We start from the raw sequence: 24,357 nt of genomic DNA on the forward strand, positions 1-24,357 counted from the left end.
TGGGTTAAGGATCCGGTGATGCCAGAGCTGCGGCTTAGGTCACAGCTGCAACTCAGATCTGATCCCTGGCCCAAGAACTTCATATGCACGGGGCAGCCAAAAAAGAAAAATTAAATTAAATTTAAAAAAATAAAATAAATACAAACACATCTAATTACAAAGTAATAAATACTGCTTAATATTCAAGTGTTTAAATATATATACATATATATGTATAAATACATACATAAAATATTGAGGTTTATACAATGCCACAGAGTTGCAGAGTTGAGATATTTACAACCAAGGAAATCATATGTAAAATGGGTCTTAAAGGATATGTATAACTTGGCTATTCGGAAATTTAGGAAATGGCATTTCAGGCAAAAATAACAGAATGCTCATGGGTAGAGAGGCCTAAATGAACAAGGTATATTCAGGGAAGAGATTAATATCACAGGCAGTCTAAAAGGAAGGGAAAATATTATAGTCATCCTGTAACTACTGAGAAGAAAAAAAACAAGGAGAACAAAGAGGAAGGGGAGAAGAAAGGGGAGGGGGAGAAAGAGGAGGAAGAGAAGGAAGAAACTGATTGGTTACTGGATGCTGGGACTGAAAAACCCCAGGACAATTTGACCAAGCTCCTTGAAGCCCCTACAGGCATAGGGTTTAAAAAAAAAAAAAAAAAATCTTTATTTTCCAGAACACTTTTTGAGTTATTTCAATAAACACTTCTGTAAATTTCTTAAGGAGCGGATGAGATCCTAAGGGCATGTCAAAAAAGAAAAAAAAAAAAAAAAAGTCCTTCTTGCTGGTATCCTAAAACAAAAGAGAAAAATACATCTGCTTGATGAGGCTGATGGGAGAGAAGAATGAGAGGAAGAGAAAGAAAGAATCATGAGCTGAGAAAAAGTTATTCACATTTGAACATTTATTGTAGACTAGAATGTTCTATATGCCTTGTAGGTAATAATTCATTTGTCACAATAACTCTATGAGATAGAAATTATTGGTATTTGCACTTTAAAGGTGAGGAAACTGAAGCAAGGAGAGGTAATTTGCCCAAGGTCACACAGATAGGAAGTGGTAGTGCAAGAACCCTGGTTCCAGAGTTAGCACTTTTCACTTCACTGCCTGAGAACGCTGTGAGGCACATACAGATATCTGACCAGGTCAAAACTTCAGGAAGGCTTGGAAAAGTAGATTTTTAGTGGAAAAACCTGAAGAGCTAAGGTTTACAGTTAGATTTGATGTGAGGCAAGTGAGTGGAAGCAAATGAGGAAACATGGCAAGATGGTTAGGGTGATCTTACTTCAAAATATCCTGTACTCATGGGACAGAGAAAAGGAGATGATCTGGACTTTCCATTCTAAACAGATCTATTTCCATTTTGCAAAATATTTGCAATCAAGCATAGGTAAAACAGGTCATCTTCAAAAGTGGTTCTATCCATCTGTCCACCAGATTTTTTAATAAATGGAAAATTACATAAATCCCATTATGAAGCAGTCATGTATTTATTAAATGAGAATTAACCAGTGAATGCCTTTCAGTTGAACAGGCTGATTAGTATATTTGAGATGCACAGAATCATGACTAAGAAGACTCATTCTGCATTGTCAGCCCTACTGTTATCTGACTCAGGTTGCATAGACTGCCTCTGAGGGTCCTAGGAAGCACTCTAACTACACCAGGTCCCGTGGTGATTCACAGAGGGAGTTTTCATCAAATGGAAGTAACACTGAGAGGTGGGCTCTTGCCTGAAATAGGGTAAAGGACCATTCGGTGCTGTCACAAAGAGAGGAGTATACACAATGAGTATAGCTTCATTTGAATCTCAACAAGAGATGGAGGTGCCTACTCTTCTTTGGCATGACTTAAATCTCAGCTGTAGGCAAAACGGAAACTAAGATGGACCCATAGACTGGTGATTATCCCAAAACTGACTCATGGTGAGCCAATAGAAGATGAGAAGCTAGAATAAACAAAGTTCAAAGTTTTAAAATTGGTATACATCGATGCCTCTGCCAAAGTATATTAAAAGCCATTGAACAGCCACAGCAAACAATTAACTTCCTTTGAGTCGGAAGGAACCACAGCAGTCAACTTCCTTTAGTTGGAAGCTGGACATTTATTTAATAGAAAAATATACACATATGTAATAAGCTGAATGTAAAAATTACATAACTGTGTTAAAATCATACCTAAGACTTCAAATAAATTTTGTTTTTGTGATAGACTGCAGTGCATGCCCACACTGTCTCTGCCTTCTTGCTTCCTAGGATTCCTCTGCTATTAGAAGGATTTTAGGGGAAAAGATGGAGACAATCTGCTGAAGAACATTTGCTTTATGAAAGGATTAAGTATATAAAGACCACGAGAGGAGTTGAGGAAGAAAAGGTGGGACCTGACTTCGCAATCTGATTTTAAATACTCCCAGGGCTGGTGGGCTTATTAGCACTTTACTATGTTATAAAGGAGACCTGCTAACTTTATTATTGCCAATAAAGAATTAGTCTTTGATCAGAAATGAAAGGTTCCTGCCCTCTATATCACAATTTTTTCAATTATATAATTAACACAAAGTCCCAATCCTTCTGCAGTAAACAATAAATAAATCCCTCACCTACTGCCCATACTCTGGGTTAGGAAGACTTTCTTCCCTAGTACAAGTGACCATGTCAGTTTTGTTAAAATCCCTCCTCCAACCACAATTAAAGTAAAATGAGAAAATGTTTGTTACAGTAGGTCAGCTATATGTGGTGTTATGTTCAGTTCCACGAGCACTGATTGACAACTTGCCATCTGCCCTGTTGATTTAACAACAGTGCCCTAGGATGTGAGTATACGTATGGGCACGTGTACACTTCTGTATACATACAAACACCATAAGAAGATTTCAAAATGAGAGTATAAATGTGTACTCAACCATCATTTGCTATGAGAACATTCCTTGATTGGTTTTCTCTTTCTTACAAAGGCATGAAGAGTTTTTGACATGACACTTAGTGGTGTCCTTTACTTTTGGGTTACACGGTCTCAGAGAATGTAGTCTTGAAGAATCAGTGTTCAACTATATTCATGTCACCACACGATTCACAAAATACTTTAATGCCATAGACTCATGTTTGTCTCCACACCCATTAAGAATAGTCTCAGAAGACACTATTTTCTACACTGGCAGCAACTCCTTAGGCACCCATATGTAGCCTACCAAAGAGCCACAGAGATAAAACCCTACACAGAGGCAGGATGTTTAGAACCACGGAACAGAGAAGATGAGTTGTCAATGCACATTCGCTCCTGACCGTTACAGATGTACACAGGGGAGGCAACTTAGAGTAATTAGGATTGCAGATCCGACAGTTTCCCTATGAGCTGCCACATTAGGTTAAGAGCTGAAGATTACAGAAGACCAAATGTTTCTGTTTCAGCTCCAGAGGATTAATTTACTTTTTTCTCCTATTTAAACTTGGCAAAAGAAGATATCTCCAAGTGAAAACAGAGAGAAACTAAAAAATTGTAACCATTGCATCTTAGTTAGCTATCATAAAGGTATCAGCTTTCATATACCCTGTTTGAGACTTTTGAAAAATGGAAGTGGTTAGGTGTTGTTTGATTTCTAAGCTGAAGTTAGATTTCCCACAGATCTAGCCACCCCACCCCACCCCACCCCTCCCCAACTCAGAAGCCCAGATTACTGTATCAATGAGCCTGTGGGAATTTGTGAATAATTTTTTTCATTAGTATCATCCCTATTTCTAGCCATAAAGCTGCATGTCCTAATGTGCACCAGTTTAAAACTACATGCAGCTAGCTGTATTAGAGCCAGTTTGAACAGATGGATTTAGGAGAACAGAGTCAAATATATTTCTTTTTAGAATTTGGCTGCTTGAGTCACTCATGTTACTGTTACAGAGAGAGCTGAATTACTGAAGCTGTCAGATGTTTACTCTTTTGCAAAACTCTGTAGTAGGGTTCCCTTACTCCACCTGTAAGTAAAATTACTGAAAAGATGAGTCTACTGGGAAAATTAAAACATTCTCCAGGACTTATCCTTTTCTTGAAAGTAGCTGGTATAGAGGTGTGTGTATATGCCTGACAGGAGGTTGGTGTGACCTCAGAGACATTTTAGGAGAACTAATAGATCAACAGGGAAACTAGAGACAGAAATGTGCAGAGTTTCAGATACTCACAGTGGTTGCATTTAAGTCCAGCTGGGCAAGACCTTGGCAACAGGGACCATAAGTAGACAGGGCAGTCCTTGGACCAATGGGTAGCTGCAAAATGAAGACAAGACTTTAGGAAACTGTGAAGGTTATTAAGATAAAGCATAAGATAAGGCAAAAAAGAAAGGGATATCTTCATTAGAACTGGCAACAAAGGGCAAATAAGATTGAGGAAGGAATTAATATCAGAAATGGTCAGCTTGGGCAAAATGAAAAGTCAAATGGAACTAACAAAAAGGACTGATGCTAACTGAAGCCTGTGCCACGAAACTATTTAAAACATGCCAAATACCCATTCACGAGGCATCAAAGCTATTCTACATGGAATCATTTGCTGTAATTATTTAGACGTAATGCTACATCCTACAAGAGCATTACATTCTGAAATATGCATAGAGGGTAAAAACCACCTGTCGTAAAAATTATGGCTGAGAATCCCTTAAATCTCCCGTATCTGATCTGAGAGAAATATTCATGCACATTAAGCTTGATAATATTAGGTAGACTATAGAAAGGAATAAAAGGAAAGTCTCTCCTTTTATACAGAAATTAGGATATTCAATCCATTCTCCCTATAAGATAACGGGCAAAACTTTCTTGGCAATTAAGCAATGCAGGAAGAGTTCCAATGCAGTGTTTCACCTGCCTGCAAGGTTATGTTATTCATAGTTTCTATGATTTAAACACATGGGAATAGATTTGTATTTTTATAAGATAATAAGGAATCAAAAGCCTGAAATGTAGAGGAAACCTAAACACTATATAACGTAACAAAAAATCTTGCAGTTTTCATTAGCCCTTTTATAAATAATAGGACACAAAATGATCCAGGTGCCATGGACCAGATATACTGGACTCATTAGTTAATTCATTACTCAATTTAATCCTACTTGTAAGCCTTAAAGTTGGACATTATAATGCCTTATATACCAATGAGAAAACAGACTCAGAAATACTGACTTCGTGTAGCACTGGGAACTATGTCTAGTCACCTATGATGGAGCATGATAATGCGTGAAAATAGAATGTGTACATGTATGTGTAACTGGGTCACAATGCTGTACAGTAGAAAAAAATTGTATTGGGGAAATAACTATTAAAAAATTGTTTTAAATAAAATGAAATCATACCCCCCCAAAAAATAATGATAAAAGCAATAACAAATAAAAAAAAATTCTTTGAAGTCTATAAAGTAATGTATAATGAAGACATGATTTAAAAAAAAAAAACTATTCGCCTCTACAGATATTTTATTTCACTTGAGGATGTAATCCAATGTAAATACATACATTTTTAGAAGAACTGTCATAATGATCTCACAAAAGGTCCAAAGAACTCTTCCATCGGGTTTACATTAACAAGAACAAGCTGCCTGAGGGCCAAACATATCCTCTTTGGAACTGTTTTCTTTTTTCTTTTCTTTTCTTTTTTTTTTTTGTCTTTTTGCCTTTTTCTAGGGCCGCTCTGGAGGCATGTGGAGGTTCCCAGAATAGGGGTCTAATTGGAGCTGTAGCCACCAGCCTACACCAGAGCCACAGCAACGCAGGATCTGAGCTGCGTCTGCGACCTACACCACAGCTCACGGCAACGCCGGATCCTTACCCCACTGAGCAAGGCCAAGGATCGAATGAATCCACAACCTCATGGCTCCTAGTCGGATTCGTTAACCACTGCGCCATGACGGGAACTCCTGGAACTGTTTTCCAACTCTCTAGGCCAAAGCTAAGAGAAGTCAAGAATTGTTGGAAACCTAAGAGATGAAACAGACTATCTATTAATCTGTCTCTCTTAGATAATAATAGCAGTTAAAAAAAATGAAATGAGGGAGTTCCCATTGCGGCTCAGCAGTAACAAACACAGCTAGTATCCTTAGGATATGGGTTCAATCTCTGGCCTTGCTTGGTGGGTTAAGGATCCAGTGTTGCCATGCACTGTGATGTAGGTTGTGGATGCATCTTAGATATGGCATTGCCGTGGCTGTGGTGCAGGCCATCAGCTGCAGCTTCAATTCAACCCCTAGTCTGGGAACTTCCATATGCCGTGGTCCAGGCCTAAAAAGTAAAAGAAAAATGAAATGAATCAAGAATTTTTTTTTCAAGAAAGTGACTTAATTCTCTTAATTTCATTCAGCTAATTGACAGAAGAAAAAATAAACTGATTTTTAACTGCTCCTTTAGTGCCATTTCCTACTATGCCAAATGGCTTCCAGACTAAATCTACATGAAAACCAAATTCAGTGAGAAGAAATAATCAATAATGTGGTCAGTAAAATTCTTTCCTTTCTTGCAAAAAAATAAACAGGGTCAGGAAACACTTAGTGATTTGATTTAAATATTGGTTGATAAGATTCAACTGTCTGACTTCTGTTGAGTTCATTCTGCTTTTTGTTTGCTTGTCTGCTGGGGTTTTTTTTGGGGGGGGGGAAGAATCTACTTTTCTCCTAAGCCCTATGCAAATGGAGAACTCTAATTTTCAAGAATATATAGAATAGACAGGTAATGGGGACCTACTATATAGCACAGGAAAATTTTCTCAGTACTTCGTGGTAACTTATATGGCAAAAGAATCTGAAAAGGAATGGATATATGTACATGTATAACTCACTTATTTTGCTATGACCTGAAATTAATACAATTTTGTAAGTATAAAAAAATGAATCTTAGAATTCCCATTGTGGCTCAGTGGTAATGAACCCAACTAGTATCCATGAGGACACTTATTCAATCCCTGGCCTTGCTCAGTGGGTTAAGGATCCAGTGTTGCCGTGAGCTGTGGTGTAGGTCACAGACACAGCTCAGATTCCCTGTGGCTGCAGTGCAGACCAGCAGCTGTAGCTCTGATTTGACCCCTAGCCTGGGAACTTCTGTATGCTGCAGTTATGGCCCTAAAAAAGCAAAAAAAAAAAATAAAAATTAAAAAAAAAAACTTGAAAAAAAGAATATATAATCTCCAGATTGGACCGCTGTCCTCTAATTTCATTAATCCAGCAAAACAGGTGACTAAGTAACCTGGCTCTGGAATCCCAGCATTCCCTTCTCTTAGCTTTGCTAAGATATAGGTGGGTTTAATAAACTCAGCCACCATTATGGATCAGAGGGCCCCTTCCATGCAGGGAGACAAGGGCGCACATTTGTATGGGGTGGTCAGGGAAGGAAGGTCTTTCTGAGAAGGTGACCTGTGAGCAAGGATCTGAAGAAAGAAGTGCACGGCCTCTATGCTCTGCAAGTCCACACATTTCATGGATGAGCAGGCTGAGGTTCAAAGAGATCAAGCAAATTGCTCAAGATCTCAAAACCATAGAGTGGAAAAGGTGATATTCAGATCCAAGTCCGTCTGACTTCAAAGCCAGTCACCTTGTCACCACATAAAAAATGCAAGTGTGAAGTGATTCCCAGAGAAACAGACATGTTGAGAAGATGCTCACACATATATGCAGCTTGAGACACTTGGAATGCACTCTTTTCTATTCTAATGCACTGAGCCTGCTTTTAGCTCAGGGAAATTTGTCTCCTCCCAGCCAAATACAAGAGGGACTATTCACAGAGACCCAAGTCATCAACAGCCAAAAGAAAACTGGAAAAGTTGCGCTTCCCTAGCAAATTGGCTCTGGTTTTTCTAATATACACAAAAACAGAATGATAAAAAAGGAAGAATTTAGACAAATATTTATACATATGGTGGGTGAGGACACCTGGCAGAGCAGGTGAATCAGCTACAGAACGATATGCTGCCTGCAGATTCAACTACAAGGAAAAATGACACATTTTAGAGTTAAATTTAATGCAAACCTGCTCTCCGAATTATCCTCCAAACTCAGTAGAGACGAAGGATTCCTTTGTTTTCTTTTGTGTGCACAAGGAGATTTTAAAATTAGGCGCTCACGTGAGTTGACCCTCCTCTCTGCACAAACTAACTTAGGAGGACAAAATTTAAAATGTATGCATCTCATCCAGACTTGGGATGGCACCTATACCATCCCAGAATAAAATCCACCCTTTGCAAGTATAGCTCTTGCCATTAGTATAATGCACAAACGCAGGCAACTGTAATGATTATTTAATTGAATATAGATGTTGGCTGAATACCAGTGCAAAACACCATGCATTTTAAATCAATCATGAGTCATATTAATTCAGCACTCATAATAGGCTATTTTCTATAACAAATGTAAAAGGACAGAATCTCAGCCTTGTGGGAGTTTATAACCTACATAAACAATATTCTACATTTAAATCTTTCATATTTCATTGAGAGATAAGGGGGAATTTGACAAAAGTTTTAATTTGGCGTCAATGAGCAATTTATTTTTGCATAATGAGTGTAATGTTTCCAAGAAAGTAATTTAATATTTTGCAGTATTATTAATTATATTAATGGTCATTTTTGCACAAATATTTATTGAGACACCCACTATGTACCGAGCCTTATTTTAGGTGCTGGTTGAAGAGCAGTGAACAAATAAAGAAAAGCCTTGCCCTCATAAAGTTATATTGTATTCTAGCGGGGGAAGACACATAATAAGCAAATAAATAAATGAACATATAACACTGCAGAAGGTTACCAGAGCTATGGCAAAGACAAAAATTAAAGTTGAATCAAAGGAAAAGAAAGTAACAGTAGGGTAGGGGGGATTGTTTGATATAGGTGTTCAAAGAAAACTCTGTTAAGGTACCAATTAACTGTTGACTTGAAAGAACTCCGAAACTAGTTATATTGATGTCTAGAAACAGGGCATTCCAGAAAGAAGAAAGGCAAAGGATTCATTGGGGTACACTTCTGTCCTGCAAGTAGAGTAGGAAGGGCAGTGTCGCCAAGGCAGAATAAGGTTGGAGCACAGTGGTAGAAGCTGAAGACAGAAAACGGGTGTCAACCAAATCATGGAAAGCCACCAGGGCCACTGCTGTGACTCTGGATTTTCCTCCCAATGAGATGGAGTATACGTTGAGGATTCTGAGTACAGGGGGAGGATGATTTTAAATGAATACAGAATGGAATTCCTAGAAAGCAAATATGCATCAATCAGAACTTAGAAAATGTCTGAGCAAACCTTTTCTCCAAAAACACGAACATTGTTAGTTCTTAGAAGCAATAAAGTTGACTAAAGTGTAACTGCTAAACTAATATTTCATTCTTCATCTATATCTTTCTTAATCAAGTTTGAATATGGTTGTAATTACATAACTATGTTTTTTGTTTTGTTTTGTTTTCTTTTCTTTTCTTTTCTAGGGCCGCACCTGCAGCATATGGAGGTTCCCAGGCTAGGGGTCTAATCGGGGCTGTAGCTGCCAGCCTACGCCAGAGCCACAGCAACACGGGATCCTAGCCGCTCCTGTGACCTACACCACAGCTCACAGCAACGCCACATCCTGAACCCACTGAGCAAGGCCAGGGATCGAACCTGAAACCTTATGGTTCCTAGTCGGATTCGTTAACCACTGAGCCCACGACGGGAACTCCACATAACTGTGTTTTAATGGATATAGACTTCTAATATAAAGAGAGGTAGGGAGGGAGGTGTTCAAGAGACTGAAAAATGCTCTCCCAGCTCGTACAGAATTATGTGACTCTGCACAATGAATGTTTCAGGAAGTATCAAATGTGTGCAATGTCCAAGCCCTTTAACAGACATCTCAGCATTTACCCTTTGCAATGCTCTGTGATGTAAATGCTGTTCTCCATTAGAGAGCATCCTATATTATAGGATAAGGAAACTGAAGCTTGGAGACCTAAATGGCTTGCCAAAGTTCATGGTTAGTAAGAGACAAGCCTGACCCATGAGTCGGGTGCTCTCTCTACAACATTCCAGCTGTCTCCTCTAGGAAAAGCAGAGTACCTCAGGTAAGAAGAGAAGAAAAATGGAAGAGTGAAAATTTCCCACCATGGAGCAGCGGGTTAAGAATCCAATTGCAGTGGCTCAGGTCACTGCAGAGGCGAAGGTTCAATCCCCAGCTGGTGCAGTGGGTTTAAGGATCTGATGTTGCCATAGCTGCAGTGTCTTGGATTCAATCCCTGGGCTGGAAACTGTCATACGCCATTAAGAAATAGAAGAGTGAAAATGACGACTCAAAAATGAATAGCACACCATAGAAAACATTTTAGTGGTTCCTCAAAAAGTTAAACATAGAATTATCTTATGATCCAGGAATTCCACTACAGGGTATATACCTGAAGGAAGTGAAAACAGATTTTCAAATACTTGTACATAGATGTCCACAGCAGCGCTATTTCCAATTGACAAAAGGTAGAAACAACCAAACAAATTATAGTATATCCATGCAATAAAATATTATTCAACCACAAAAGAAATGAAACACCACTACGTGTTACAACATCCAGGAACCCTGGAAGCATTAGGCTAATTGGAGTATACATATCATTGAATGTAGAGGAAATATAGATAATAGGCAAATCCAGATAAACAGGAAGCAGATTGGTGGTTTTCAAGAGTGGGACAGGAGGAGGAAGGGGCATACCTCTTTATTTGGTATGGGGTTTTCTTTTGGGGCAATGAAAATATTTGAAATTGGATGGAGTCGGTGGTTACACAATATCGTAAATGTACTAAATGGCACAGAATGGTTCACTTTAAAGTGATTAATTTTATGCCATGTGAATTTCCCTCAGTAAATAAAAGGTGGAATAAGAGAAAGAAAGGCAAATAGATAAAAGGAAAGAAATGAATGATTAGCGTTGCTCACAGGTGTTCTAAAATGGTGGAACATGACTAACACTGAAACTATGCTCCCTTCCAATTCCATGCGCTAGCTCAGCATTTCATTATACAGAACCATCACAGCCATACCCATCCTGAGCTATCTTTTCTGTTGTATTTTATAATTCAAATGTACTGAGTCTCACTGTTTAAAAGTTCAAGCAACACAGTAGTACATAAAATGATAAATGAAAATCACCCCCTATTTTCACTCTTCATTTTTTACTGCTGTTAAAAATTAACTATGACTTCCTGTTTCCTTGAGTGGACAGGTGATTGCCAGGAAGATCAGAGGCCTTCCTTAGGAAAACACTGTCATAGTGTAAAATAAATGATACTTCCAAAAAACTTACTATATTGCCTGAATCTGATGGGGGATTTATTAAGGATACTTTTTTTTCCTGTGAAACTTTATTTTATGCTACTAGTTGACTAGTTCTATTTCAGTGACTTTTTATTTTAAATTAAAAAAAAAAAAAAAAAAAAAACTGCCATAACCAGCCACTGACCTAGCTAAATGAACTGAGCACTGCAGGTTAAATTAGATAGACTACCGTTTCACTGCACTAGAGATGACAAACCAACTGAAACAGATGAAGAGGTAATGAAAGTAAATGAGCCCAAAGAGCTTGCAAATAAACCCTGCTTCACCTCATCCAAAAATGCATGAACTTCCAGCATAATATTGCCTTATTGCATATGGCTATTTTTGACCTGCCATATCACAAATAATCTGCACAATCACTGTTATTAAGGATCTCAAACCTAGGAGTTTTTCCTTCCAAGAAGAAATGTCAAGTAAGTATTCATAAAGTCAAAAAAAAAATCTCCTGTTACTATTACTAGTAGCCAAAAACAAGTGAAAAACCCAGAAGTCTCTATAAACAAATGTTCACACGCTGCTTTAAGTGTTATGCTGAAGATTTTACAAGTTGTTAAATTTAATATGAATAGTATTCTCTGCTAGATGAATTCTTCCAATTGCCTTGATCAAAGTATACAAAGATGGAATTTTGTCTCTCTCCACAGAAACAAATATCAAAATGTCATGAGCTATACACTTTTATTATTATTCTTGAACCTATCACTACAGTAGCTGTATTAGCACAATACAGTTACAGTATTACCTTTAAATTCTGGCTTGATTATCTTTCAACACATATTTGCTCTACAATGCTTTTCTACCAATGATTTACATAATCAATCTGTACTCACGATGATGTGCAGCTGAAGTTATGATAACCCAGGTAAGAGTGTCATACAGAAACCCCTTTTTTCTTCCAGATGTAAACTGCTGAGAATTATTTTTATGACATTGGCAAAAAGAGCACAAATTTGTTGTCGTAAATTTTACCTTGGCCACTTTAAACACTCTGCCTAATACAAGTTCAGGTATTCTCTCGTTGTCCATGATAGACTATAACCTGTGAAGAGACCTATGTGGCCTTCTCTGTTTCTTAAGAATTCCAAGACATTAAATATTTACTCTCACTCACATCATCTATGCCATGAGGATTTTTGTGTAAATTACAGAATTTAAGAGGTAAACTGGGAGTTCCTGCTGTGGCACAGTGGGTTAAGAATCCAACAGCAGTAGTTCAGGTTGCTGAGGAGGCACAGGCTCAATCTCCTTCCTGGTGCAGTGGGTTAAAAGATCAGGCATTGCCACAGCTGTGGTACAGGACACAACTGTATCTTGGATTCAATCCCTGGCCCAGGAACTTCCATATGCCACGGGTCCAATCATTTAAAAAAAAAAAAAAAGAGGTAAACTGAACTCCCATTAATATATTTGATAATGTACTAAGAAGACGAAATAAAACACTCTCTTGATGACATAAGACTACTATCATTAAATATTTTAGAAAGTTTTGTACTGAAATCTAGTTGGTTTGTTACAAACTTATTTTCTAGACGCTTGGATACTACTTCCTAACAGCAAAATAGAGTGGTTCTCTGAACAAAAAACAGTAAGAATGACGATGTTTGGCAGGGGATTTGTTAATTTAGATAAGAATGCTTGAAACTGAAATTCAAGAATGTACAAGAATGCTATTATACTAAAATAGAAGGATCTAAGATTAGCAAAGATCACAAGTGAGACATGAAAAACAAAAGAAAAACAAAAAACTCTAACAGTGGTTCTAAACAGCTCACTGGTCAAAAAATTACCTAGGGGGAGTTCCCGTCGTGGCGCAGTGGTTAACGAATCCGACTAGGAACCATGAGGTTGCAGGTTCGGTCCCTGCCCTTGCTCAGTGGGTTAACGATCCGGCGTTGCCGTGAGCTGTGGTGTAGGTTGCAGACGTGGCTCGGATCCCGCGTTGCTGTGCCTCTGGCGTAGGCCGGTGGCTACAGTTCCGATTCAACCCCTAGCCTGGGAACCTCCATATGCCGCGGGAGCGGCCCAAGAAATAGCAACAACAACAACAACAACAAAAGACAAAAAGACAAAGGCAAAAAAAAAAAAAAAAAAAAAAAAATTACCTAGGAAGCTTTTAAGAATGCAGGCAGGACCTTTGAGGGTGGACACTGGAAAGAACTTTTTAAAAATCTCCTTGGGGGATTATAATGTAGAGCCAAAGTTGAGAATGACTGGATGAGAACAGTGGATGAGAACACCCTCAGATGTTGAGGTATTGATACTTAGCATATAAGCAATGAACAAATAAATGGATGTCATTGAGATTTCATCAAATCAGATTCTCCAGGAAATATTAATCTCTTCTCCCACTGTATTTTCAAATAACTCTGCAGATAACAATCATAGCAATTATGTATTTATGTGTGTCTTCCCTCTGACACATGGTAAACTTTCTAGGGATAAGTAGTAGGTCACATCTTCATCATCTCTTTATCTCCACACCATAAAAGAGTACCCAGCACACAGATGTTCTCAGTAAGTATCTATAAAAATGATAACCGTTACATAATCAAATGAGTCTTAAAATTGTTGGTTCCTTTTAGGAAAATCAAAATTTAGGCAGTTTTTACTGTTGGTAAGAGACCAAGGGTAAGAATTTACTTGAGTTGTTTAGTGAGGTGCGGTAGAGCTCTCCCCACCAGGGTTCATCTCCTCCAACACCCCTGTCCTTGAACTCAATAGTGCTGACATATTTGAAGTGTATTTGAGTTGAGTGGATGAAATAAGAAAACATAAGGAGTTCCTGTCATGGCTCAGGGGAAATGAATCTGACTGGCATCCATGAGGACACAGGTTCGATCCCTGGCCTCGCTCAGTGGGTTAAGGATCTGGCATTGCGGTGATCTGTGATATAGGTCACAGACACAGCTCAGCCATGTTGCTTTGGCTTTGGCATAGGCTGGCAGCCACAGCTCTGATTCTACCCCTAGCCTTGGAACTTCCATATGCTGCAGGTGCAGCCCTAAAAAAAGAAAAAAGAAAAAAAAAAACATAAAAATTAAACGAGAGAAAATGATTAACTTACTAGAGGTACTTCCAAGTTATTAAAATAAATTACTGTGGGGATTAAAACAGAAATAGAGTAAAGTACATGAAAACAATAATAGAAATAAAAGGACAGGGAGAACTGAAGCATAGTACTTAAATAGCATGTTATCTGAGAAATGAAACAACATTATTTGAAGATAAACTTTGATAAACCTTTAAAGGTGCATATTGCTAAATATAGAAAATGAAAAAACATTCAAGTTATAGAATATAAGAAGATATTTGAGGAAATGAACTAAAATGCCAAATAAACCAAAAAAAGGAGGAAACAGAGGTAAGGGGGAACAAAGAAAATTTTCTAATTGATTAGCAATATTCTAATGGATCAAATCCCTGAATAATAAAGAATAAAGAATAAAGAATAAAGAATAATACCTCATGACCAAGTAAGCAGTGGTTATCTTAGAAATGCAAAGTTGGTTTACTATTTAAGAAAATCAATGCATGAGATGACTTCAGCTTCAGCTTTGACTTGTAAACAACTTAAAGATTGTGATTCTTATCCTTAAAACAAGCAAAAGCTGAAGAAAGCTGAAATCAATGACTTTTCTTGGCTCCATCAAGGAATTGAGGTTGCAGGACAAACCACCACCATGAAATCTGGAGTGTCAGACACAGAGATATAAAACCCAATATCTGCTTTCCTGGCACAACATAAACGTGTAGGAACACGTAAAAGATGATGTTGATGCCTTGCTGGCAGTTGAGTGCAGACAAGTGTGAGAAGGAGAAGCTACCGGGGAATACAGAGGTGGGGCCTCAGATTTTTTGAGGGCTTTTTCTCCAGGAACCCCACCAGGTTTTCATAATAAAAATGGAAGAAAGCTCCTCATATGCTTCAGGAAGGAAGAGAAAGAGGAGTCATGATGAAACCATGCCTAACTCTTCTACCTAAAAATGCCTGGTCTCCATGAAGAAATAATTTTTCCAGAGGGCATTTCTGAAAACTTATCCTGGCTGGAGAAAGGGAGCTCTACTCTACTTCAGCCCGTGAAAGTCTTCCTGTCACAAAGAAAACATAAATAAATAAGAACTATCATTAACAGAAGAGAAGCCTTCAGGAAATAGACTGGGGTTGGAGTAGCTGAGGCATGGGTAGAAAAAAATCTCTACTCCTGAAAGAAGGATATAAAACCTTTGAAGTCCTCGTTTCTGAGAAACAGTCCTACTAAAACTGTGAAACTTGATAAGAATATTAGAAAAATAAATGTCTCCCCCATGTTCCACCATCACACTAACAAGCTTCAGCCATAACAACAATGGATTGTAACAGAAAGTGCTGCAAAACACATTCTTTCTGAGAAACAGTGTAAAGGGAAGCCACAAAGCCAAGAAGAGATAAAACAAAGACACTGGAGGAATTAGAAGACTCTGGTGTCTATAACTACAACAAACACTAAAAACAATCCATTGCCTAGCTAGATTAACATAAATATTCACAGGTCTATTTACCTGAGTCCCTAATACATTATAAATTTCAAGAAAAATTCACAGGGCATGCCAAAAGTGAAGGAAAAAAACACATTCAGTGAAATCTTTAAATTGTTTAAAGGAGAAAGAAAGAAAGAAAAACCTCAGCCAATTTAGAATTCAATACCCCACAAAATTATCCTGCAAAAATGAAGGACTTTCTCTGGCAACCAAGAACTGAGGGAATTCATTAAAAGTAGACTTTTCCCATAAAATATGTGGGGAAAAATCTTTTTCAGGCAGAAGAAAAATATTAGTCTTTTGCATTTCTTTTTCTTAACTGATCAGTAAGCTAATGCTATTTAAGGGAATAAGAGTAACAATGTGCTTGGCTGTTTATAGCATATGGATAAAGAAATAAATAAGAGCAAGATTGGAAAAAATGGAAAAGGAGATTTGTAACAATTTTATAAAGATTCTGCACTTCATGGGATGTAATCTAGTGTTATTTGAAGGTAGAATTAGCTTAGTTAATGAACCATAGGGTCCCACTTAAAAGTTAAAAAAAAATGAGTGAAAATAATTATCAAGAGAGGAGATAAATTAGAATTATATAAAATGCTTATGTAAGACCAAAGTATGCAGAAAAAAGACAAGGGAGTAAGGAAAAATAACAAAAAACAAAAAACCTTCAAGAAACAGACAGAAAACAGTCATAAATAAAAATGATAAATTTTAACCCAAATATATCAATAAACAATTTAAATTTGAATCATCTTAACACACCAGTTAAAATAACAAGAGCATCTAAATAAATGAAAATTTAAGATCCTACTGTAAGCTACCTACAAGAGTCCAAATTTAATATAATGATTCCAATAGGTTAAAAGTAAAGGGACAAAGATAAGTAACATGCTAACACTAATCAAAAGAAAATAGGAGCAACCATGCTAATTTCAGGCAATAAGAACTTCAGAACAAGTAAGATGATCAGGGATAAAGGAGGGATACTACATAATGAAAAACTGATTAATTCTCTTTTAAATGTAAAATCCAAAAGCTGTGCCTTCCATCCATGGCTTTTTCTCGGTCCCTCCAGTTTACTGATGTGACACGACTCTCTTGAGAACTAACCTATTAAATTACTTCTGTCTTTGAAAATAAAATATCATGGAAATTTGTGTGTGTGTGAAATACTTCAAAGATGACAGCATTTACCTTTGTTATTGCTTTTTATCTGGGATCCATGCTGGCGGAGGCAAGATGAAGAGAGTAGAGGAGTTAGCCTGCTTCCAATTTACCCTCCATCCTCTTAAACACACAACTCCTTTGAATATCAGGCCTGCTCAATATGCTACCTTCAACCCTTATGCTGATGCCACTGACAAATCTACTGGCCAGTCTCCCTTTACCATAAAAAAAGAAAATGGTTGGCTGGTACTCTTCAAATTCATCCTAAGGCCTATGGTCATCTCATCGTTGGGTTAATTCAGCCTGTGTTGAGAAGAGTATCCAGCAATCTGGACTCTCAATTTCCTGTCCTCGTCATCTCCATGACCATCTTTTCTACCCTATTTTATTCACTCACTCCATTGGTCATGCTCTGGATCAAGCAATTGCTTGTAATTAACTGATTAAGCCATTTTCTCTCTAACCCTCACCCACTGTCTTTTCTCCTTGCAGGCTTAACTACAACTAGTTTAACTGTTCTTTGACTTCAATGGACCTCCATTCCTTCTACTTTTGCATCAGCCCTCTCCTTTGATTACTTCCTCCTAAACACCTTAGGTGACATGCGGATAGCCAAACTCCCTTGACCTCCTGCCTTTCACTGAACTGATGATCTCCCCAGTCAATGGAGAGCTACTGCTGAAAGTCACAAAAGAGAGGTAATTAATATACTATAATTAGTGAGTCCTCAAGACTTCTCAGAAATTATTCACCATGCATTATTTCAAACCTTCTTTACCCAGGCCACCCACTTCCTCTTCTTCCAATGAGAATATACCAAATATACAAACCTACCACATCTCTACCCTGCCTCTCTTCTGCTCTTTTGTTACAGTTGAGATGTCTCTCCTCCACTCCTCCATGTAAGGACAATCCCAACCCCCACCTGCCATGCTCTACTTGATGACATCTTGATGACTTAAAGGCACCTCAAACTCAAATTCCTAAAACTTAACTCATAACCATCCCCTTAAACTTGACTTTTCTCCATTTTTCCCAGTCTTAGGAATGGCCACATCTTTAATCTGTTTGCATAGACCAGAAATTCAAGGTCATCTTTGTCACACCTTTTTTTCCTCCTATCTCTCATCATGTTCTGCCCACTTGGCCTCCTAAATACCTATTTCTCCATCTCCCCCTTCTTTCCATTGCCACCTTCATCGCTCTAATGGAATTAGTCATCGTCTCTGAACTGAACCAGAACAATAGCTTCATGACTGCAGGATACCTCTCAAATCTGTTCTCCATATAGCAATCAAAGACACCTTATAGTGAGAGGGATATATATATACATGTATTCTTTTTTCCCAATCTCTAAATGGCATTCATTTATCATAAGACAGAGACCCCAAAGTCTAACATGAAATATAGTATATGTGGGATATTTCCCTGCCCATAATTCAGCCTTATCTCCCAACACTCTCTCCCAGTTACTCCAGGAGCTGCATCCACCCTGGCTTCCCTTCATTCTTTCCAACATACTATATTCCTACGACCACAGCGGCAAACTTTGTACAAGCTTTTCCTCTGCCTAGAACAGTCTGCTCTCCCATACTTTCCTGCCCTGAGCCATTCCAAATCCTATTTTATACATTAAAACATTATGTACCTTCTACGATTACCAAACTAGTAATTGTAATATTCATGCAATCTTTTAATTCATTTCTTCTTTTATATTCACAACTTATCTTTTATGCATCATAGAAATCAAATGGATTTATGGGTACATAAATTGACAGATTCTTAAAAGTATTCTTAGTATTTTGCTCTAATAGTGATCTTAAATAGAATTTTATCATATTTATCACCTTTAAAAATATACTCTTTCAAAACTTTGTTTAAAAGTATCTGAACTTTTTTGAGTTAATTTTTTATTATAGTTGATTTACTATGTTCTGTCAATTTCTACTGCACAGCAAAGTGGCCTAGCTATACATATCTATATTCTTTTTCACATCTTATCTTCTATCATGTTCTATAACAAGTGATTGGATATAGTTCTCCGTGCTATATAGCAGGACCACACTGCTTATCCATTCTAAATGTAATAGTTTACATCTACTAACCCCCAAAAGAGTATATGAACATTTTGACAGAAATATTAATGATCCAATGGTGGAATCCAGTACTCTTATTTATTTTGTTAAAGATTATATTCCATTTAGCTATTATAAAATATTGGTTATATTCCCTCCATTGTACAATATACTCTTGCAGCTTATTTTATACGTAATAGTTTGTACCTCTTAATCCCCTAGCCCTATATTCATCTCTAAACTTCCTTCACTAGATTGCAAATTCCATGAATATAGGATCTGTTTGTGTTTTGTTTTTATTTTGACACAATGTCTCCACAATAATGAGATTCAATACATGTGTGTTGAATGAATTATTTTTAAGGTCATTTATAGAGGATAAGGGTGTTTTGAAGCATTTGAACTTCCCTGTAGCATTCTGACCCCAAGGATGAAGTACTGATCCCTCATATGTGTTCTTCTTTCATATTATATAGCACTTATCACAACAAATTTATAGTTACTGTTATTATCTTTCTGGCTAACCAGTGAGATATCGCTTTAGGAATGAAGAGGGCCTCATTCATTTGTGCATTGTCTTCCCCAAAGAGCATTTGGACCTTATGGAGAGCTCCGCACATGTTAATTGGGGTGAACTCCACAGCTACAAGAGGCTGACTTGCACAATACAGAAGACTGTGCTGACATTTATAACAACCCATCGGGCCCAGGTTTACACAGAATAGATTCAGTCACTTAATAACGGGAATTTATTTATTTATTTAATGATTTTTATTTTTTCCATTATAGCTGGTTTACAGTGTTGTCAATTTTCTACGGTACAGCAAAGTGACCCAGTCACACATACGTATCTACACTTTTTTTCTCAAATTATTTAGAGGGGAATTTAGACCACACTTACCCAACTTGGATAAATCAGAAAAATGAAATTCTGGCCTAATTATTCAGGTTGATTAATTAATTGGTTTCAGACTTAATGACGCTCCTTTGGTTTTTCACTTGAACACTTACCGTGACAATGGCAACATGTACTTTTCACAGAAAGGATAAAACCCACTTAATTTCCACAACCCTTCATCAAAAACCATGAAGGAGCCTAGAACCATGAATAAAGAAAAACAGAGACTTAATGAAATTTCTTACCCCTCTAATCTGAAATCTTCTTTGTCACAGTTTTTCCAGACAACCAGTTCAGCAACAGCATAGGCTGGAGAAATGTCCTTAATTCCAGTAATCAAAAGAAAAACTAAAATCAAAACCATAGCATTCCAGAAGTTAGGAGTATGGGTTCTGGAACTAGTCGCCTAAATTTGCAATCTTAGCTTCCCATCTGCTATTTTTGTGGGCTCCTGGGTTTCCTCTGAGCCCTCTTTTCCTTATCTGAGACGTGAAGATTAGAAATATCACAGGCTTGTTATGGTGAGTAATGAATTAATACATATATAAAGTTCTTAGCAGTGTTTGGCACATTTTAAGACTAGATGAGTATCAGTATCAGTACCAAAATCTTCATTATCATCATTATCATCATATTACACTGGGGATCTTTGAAATTTGCCTGAACAAATTATAGACCACCTTCCTAAACAAAGAAGAAAAGTAGCACATGTTTTAAAGGCTCAATTACAATAGCGTGAGAATCATAAATGACAGCAGGGCAGTGTGGAAACAAAGAGGGGGCCGTCTAGGATGGGCCTGAGATAGAATTCTCGGGCCTGGTCATCCCATTAAAAACTCTCCCTGTGCACAATAACCTTGCTGTTTGTTTGGCTGTCGATGGGTTGATAAGCGGCGGCAGGATGTGTTAATTTCTTGTTAAGCGCGTGTGGCCGGGCCCTCGGCAAACAATAGGCTCCTAGAGGGGGAGCTGCGCCCGGCCGGCCCCCACCGGCGCCCCGTTTCCGGACTCTCGGCCTCACACATCCCCCCTTTGTTTTCCCGGGTCCGGCCGCGCGTGTCGCCGCCGCGGCCACCCCACCAAGCTTTTCCGCCGGCCGCGCCTGGCCCGGGGGCCGCGGGGTCGCGAGGAGGAAGCGCGAGAGGAAGCGGCGGGCGGCGGCGGCAGGGGGCGGCCGGGGGCCGGCGGGCGGCCGGGGCGGGCGGTCCGGGGCCCGAGGAAGCGCCGCCGCCGCCCGCCGCGCTCGGGGAAGGCCTGCGCGCCGCGATAAGGCGCTGCCCCGGCCCATTGTCTGCGCGCCGCGGCCGCCCAGTGAAAGTTCCCGGGCCGGCGGGATGCGCAGCCCCATCCGCACCTGGCAGCCGCCGCCCAGTGGAGCCACGCGGGCCATTGTGACCCCCTGCGCCCGGCCGCCCACCCTCCTGATCCGGAAGGGTGGGGGTGCTGCCCCTCGGGTGTCACCGGCCGTGCACTCAAAGGACTTTTAAAAGAGGCTTCGGCAAACAGATGTCTTCTCTAGCGATTTGCCAGGGAAACTGGCCTTGGCCTAGGGCCACGGTAAGACCTATCAGTTCTGGGAGAGGCAAGGCCGCTTGGAATGACCTCCCTGATTAACAGAAAAAGAAAAGAAAAATGCAGCGCTTGAAGGAAGAGTGTGTTATGTCCTACAAATTAACGCGTTTAATACGTACAAACCCGGTGCATAGAGCAATATAATGTTATTTGTAAGATTTCAGGAGTTCAAAAAATACCAATTTTTTTTTTTAAATTCTAAGCAGTTGTAATTGGAAATGATACGTTGAAAGCAGTGTAATGAAAATTTTCTTCCTTCAGTCCGTTTGTGGTTCAACTTCATTTGGACACCATTGGGATTTTGAAAGTGTAAATATGAGACATTTTAGAGATGGTAGGCTGAGGCCAAAGGGTTCTCATCCTCCTACTCCTAATCCCTGCCCCAGGCCAAAGGCAAGGCAGCTTCTGCTGTGGGACCTAAGAGAACAAGGGTGGTCTGAAGTCCAGGGTGGAAGTATTTTAAGCTCATTTTCTCTGATTTGATAGGCTTCTCTGTGTTTGCCTTCTACCAGACCTACAGGGATGTTCGGCACAGAGACTACTGCCCAGAATCTGAAATAGCATAGAAAAGAACATTCTGTTCATTCATAAATCTTTTACATGTGGGACTATCGAATTGTTTATTTCGAACTGCCTGTTTATTTTTTGACTGTATAATGCTCAAAACTACATCAAAGGCCTGTTTAAAAAAAAGAAAAAAAAAAAACGTGTTTCAATGGAAGTATATGCATCATGTAAAGCAAACCTTACCTTACCTGGCTGCCCAATTCTAGCCCTGTTCATTGTTTTTGAGCTATTTGGGAATTCTTTGTAAATTGATAGTAATATATATTCTGTCCTGTTTAGTGAAGATTTTGTTGAATACCACCAAAAAAAAAAAAAAACTAGTTTTGTCTTCATTTGCAATCCATCTCAATATTTCTTTATACATCTGTGAATATTGTGTATATTCCATAAACATGTGTACTCTTGATTCTTCCTTTGCACTGGGTGTAAAATCTACTTTCTTCCTCTAAAGGGAAAATGTGGAAGAAAAATCAGTTTTTTCATATCTTTATATCTGAGAGTGATGATTTTACCTTTCTCTGAAAACTCTCTTTTATCAAGCCTCCCAATTGAGAGCAACACAAATCAAAAGGAGAGCATAATGGAAAAGCAGGAAAAACCAATAAATTAGTAACAACTTTAATTTAACATTAAATGCAGGAGTAAATTCATTAATTTGTTCACTACATATATGGAACCCTAACTGAGCTTATTACAGAAGGAGGCTAAAGTGAAGCAATTATTGTCTCCCTGATTTATTTTTATTAACTAGTGAAGAAGTTGAGGAAAGGGAGAAAGAGTTCCAGAATTGGGCTCAGAAGATCTATATTCAAATCCTGGATGTAGCCGCTTAATGGTTGCCACCCAAGGAAGTTATTTAATTCTCTGAACCACAGTTTCCTTATTTGTGAAATAGTACTAATATTTACCTCCCAGGGTTGCTAAAGAAATATATGATCTAGTCTTTGTGACAGAACTACCACTGTACCACAGTATGGTGGTTGCCATACTCTGTGGCATTCTGTGAGTTATTCTGGTTAACAATACAGGAAACAGCAAAATCGTACAAGATACAGAGTTCCCTGGTGGCAGAGTGGGTATAGGATCTGGTGTGATCACTGCTATGGCACAGGTTGCTGCTGTGATGTGGGTTCGATTCCTGGCCCAGGAACTTCTGTGTGCTGCAGAAGCACCCCCCCCCCCATTAATAAATAGTAAATGAGTAAAAATAAAATTTTTAAAAACTGAAAAAAAAATACAAGATATTCAAATTGAGGGACCAACAACATAGAGTCAAAACAGGATTTAGAGGCAGAAGTAAATTTAGCATTCAGGTCCTGCGATTTGCAGGAGGGCCTCCAGCAAGTAAAATAATCTCTCTAAAGCACCACCTCCTCATCTGACAGAGATGAAAACATCCACCTGGGAAAGTTGTGGGAACTCAGAGAATGAATGGAAGTTTGGCTTGGCATGATGCCCAGCAGGAAGATCACACTCTATCACCTGTACCTACCAATAAGGCAGACTGAAATAATTAAACTCAACTTCTTTCTAATTGTGACCATAAATTCTGATTTTCAGAAACATATTTCATAAACAAGCCAAATATTATGATTCCTTCTTTTTGAAGAGCTCACCGTGGATAAAAGTTTCTCCTTCCCACTTGGATATACTCTAGTCCCTGAAGTGACTGCAGAGACTGACACACCACAAACAAAAATAATAAGTCTGTTTCTATAGGGAAAATGGGCATTTATGTGTCACCTGTAACCAGGACCACATGAGGGGGGCATAAGGAAACTGAAGCTTCAGGAAACAAGTAGGAAAATTCACATGGTTTAGTGGTTTCTTCTTTTTTTTTTTCTTTTTTCTTTTTTTTTTCTTTTGCGGCTTTTTAGGGTCACACCTGTGGCATATGGAAGTTCTCAGGCTAGGAGTCCAATCAGAGCTAGAGCTGCTGGCCTACACCACAGCCACAGCAACACCAGATCCGAGCTGCATCTGAGACCTACAGTGCAGCTCAATGTAGCACCAGATCCTTTACTCACTGAGCGAGGCCAGGGATCGAACCCACATCCTCATGGATCCTAGTCAGGCTCATTACTGCTGAGCAACAATGGGAACTCCCGGTTTAGTACTTTCTTAAGGATTTTGCGACAAGCATAAAATATTCTATTACCGTGTGTCTGATATTTGATATGTTTTGGGGGAAGGGGGTTGGGGAGCAAGCTATAAAGCAACACGTAACAGACAAGTAAAATCAAGGTAGCCAG

General features: G+C 38.7%; 1 long non-coding RNA gene across 2 annotated transcripts in view; it reads right to left on the reverse strand.

The window, feature by feature from the left end:
* The window catches only part of LOC102161104, a 36,412-nt gene extending 14,018 nt beyond the window's left edge, over nucleotides 1-22,394 (reverse strand). Inside the window, exons 1-3 of one of the 2 annotated variants that reach the window (XR_002346193.1) lie at nucleotides 21,321-22,394; nucleotides 20,212-20,288; nucleotides 4,176-4,259 (exon numbers count right to left, since the gene is read on the reverse strand). This is a non-coding gene — a long non-coding RNA (uncharacterized LOC102161104). Of the gene's footprint in view, nucleotides 1-4,175; nucleotides 4,260-20,211; nucleotides 21,072-21,320 lie in introns of those variants that run through there. The other variant, XR_002346192.1, reaches the window with a different exon arrangement.

The sequence above is a fragment of the Sus scrofa genome, chromosome 7 (assembly GCF_000003025.6).
Source record: "Sus scrofa isolate TJ Tabasco breed Duroc chromosome 7, Sscrofa11.1, whole genome shotgun sequence".
NCBI classification, from domain to species: Eukaryota; Metazoa; Chordata; class Mammalia; order Artiodactyla; family Suidae; genus Sus; species Sus scrofa.